We start from the raw sequence: 2,500 nt of genomic DNA, 5'->3' as shown, positions 1-2,500 counted from the left end.
GTGCTGAGATGGCTGACATTTTGCTCCGCTCACGACGGTCGCCGCACCACGCAAGAACAGCCCAAAAACAGGCCAAAACGGCCCAAAAACGGGCCAAAACTGGCCATTTTTGGCTGCGCGAGCGAGCGGCGAGCGGCGGACAGCGAGCGAAGCGAGAGGCAGCACCGTCCCTGCTATACGAAAGCCCCATCCAGCCCTGTGCCACCCGGGGGGTTCCAGGGTGCTGAGATGGCTGACGTTTTGCTCCGCTCACGATGGTCACCGCACCACGCAAGAACAGCCCAAAAACAGGCCAAAACAGCCCAAAAACGGGCCAAAACAGGCCATTTTTGGCTGCGCGAGCGAGCGGCGAGCGGCGAACAGTGAGCGAAGCGTGAGGCAGCACCGTCCCTGCTATACGAAAGCCCCATCCAGCCCTGTGCCACCCGGGGGGTTCCAGGGTGCTGAGATGGCTGACATTTTGCTCCGCTCACGACGGTCGCCGCGCCACGCAAGAACAGCCCAAAAACAGGCCAAAACAGCCCAAAAACGGGCCAAAACAGGCCATTTTTGGCTGCGCGAGCGAGCGGCGAGCGGCGAACAGCGAGCGAAGCGTGAGGCAGCACCGTCCCTGCTATACGAAAGCCCCATCCAGCCCTGTGCCACCCGGGGGGTTCCAGGGTGCTGAGATGGCTGACATTTTGCTCCGCTCACGACGGTCGCCGCGCCACACAAGAACAGCCCAAAAACAGGCCAAAACAGCCCAAAAACGGGCCAAAACAGGCCATTTTTGGCTGCGCGAGCGAGCGGCGAGCGGCGAACAGCGAGCGAAGCGTGAGGCAGCACCGTCCCTGCTATACGAAAGCCCCATCCAGCCCTGTGCCACCCGGGGGGTTCCAGGGTGCTGAGATGGCTGACATTTTGCTCCGCTCACGACGGTCGCCGCGCCACGCAAGAACAGCCCAAAAACAGGCCAAAACAGCCCAAAAACGGGCCAAAACAGGCCATTTTTGGCTGCGCGAGCGAGCGGCGAGCGGCGAACAGCGAGCGAAGCGTGAGGCAGCACCGTCCCTGCTATACGAAAGCCCCATCAAGCCCTGTGCCACCCGGGGGGTTCCAGGGTGCTGAGATGGCTGACATTTTGGTCCGCTCTCGACGGTCGCCGCGCCACGCAAGAACAGCCCAAAAACAGGCCAAAACTGCCCAAAAACGGGCCAAAACTGGCCATTTTTGGCTGCGCGAGCGAGCGGCGAGCGGCGAACAGCGAGCGAAGCGTGAGGCAGCACCGTCCCTGCTATACGAAAGCCCCATCCAGACCTGTGCCACCCGGGGGGTTCCAGGGTGCTGAGATGGCTGACATTTTGCTCCGCTCACGACGGTCGCCGCGCCACGCAAGAACACCCCAAAAACAGGCCAAAACTGCCCAAAAACGGGCCAAAACTGGCCATTTTTGGCTGCGCGAGCGAGCGGCGAGCGGCGAACAGCGAGCGAAGCGAGAGGCAGCACCGTCCCTGCTATACGAAAGCCCCATCCAGCCCTGTGCCACCCGGGGGGTTCCAGGGTGCTGAGATGGCTGACATTTTGCTCCGCTCACGACGGTCGCCACGCCACGCAAGAACACCCCAAAAACAGGCCAAAACTGCCCAAAAACGGGCTAAAACTGGCCATTTTTGGCTGCGCGAGCGAGCGGCGAGCGGCGATCAGCGAGCGAAGCGAGAGGCAGCACCGTCCCTGCTATACGAAAGCCCCATCCAGCCCTGTGCCACCCGGGGGGTTCCAGGGTGCTGAGATGGCTGACATTTTGCTCCGCTCACGACGGTCGCCGCGGCACGCAAGAACAGCCCAAAAACAGGCCAAAACAGCCCAAAAACGGGCCAAAACTGGCCATTTTTGGCTGCGCGAGCGAGCGGCGAGCGGCGAACAGCGAGCGAAGCGAGAGGCAGCACCGTCCCTGCTATACGAAAGCTCCATCCAGCCCTGTGCCACCCGGGGGGTTCCAGGGTGCTGAGATGGCTGACATTTTGCTCCGCTCACGACGGTCACCGCGCCACGCAAGAACACCCCAAAAACAGGCCAAAACAGCCCAAAAACGGGCCAAAACTGGCCAATTTTGGCTGCCCGAGCGAGCGGCGAGCGGCGAACAGCGAGCGAAGCGAGAGGCAGCACCGTCCCTGCTATACGAATGCCCCATCCAGCCCTGTGCCACCCAGGGGGTTCCAGGGTGCTGAGATGGCTGACATTTTGCTCCGCTCATGGCGGTCGCCGCGGCACACAAGAACAGCCCAAAAACAGGCCAAAACAGCCCAAAAACGGGCCAAAACAGGCCATTTTTGGCTGCGCGAGCGAGCGGCGAGCAGCGAACAGTGAGCGCAGCGTGAGGCAGCACCGTCCCTGCTATACGAAAGCCCCATCCAGCCCTGTGCCACCCGGGGGGTTCCAGGGTGCTGAGATGGCTGACATTTTGCTCCGCTCACGACGGTCGCCGCACCACGCAAGAACAGCCCAAAAACAGGCCAAAACG

The sequence above is a fragment of the Musa acuminata genome, unplaced genomic scaffold (assembly GCF_036884655.1).
Source record: "Musa acuminata AAA Group cultivar baxijiao unplaced genomic scaffold, Cavendish_Baxijiao_AAA HiC_scaffold_1136, whole genome shotgun sequence".
Taxonomy (NCBI): domain Eukaryota; kingdom Viridiplantae; phylum Streptophyta; class Magnoliopsida; order Zingiberales; family Musaceae; genus Musa; species Musa acuminata.
The sequence above is the reverse complement of the archived record's forward strand: the minus strand, read 5'-3'. Positions refer to the sequence as shown.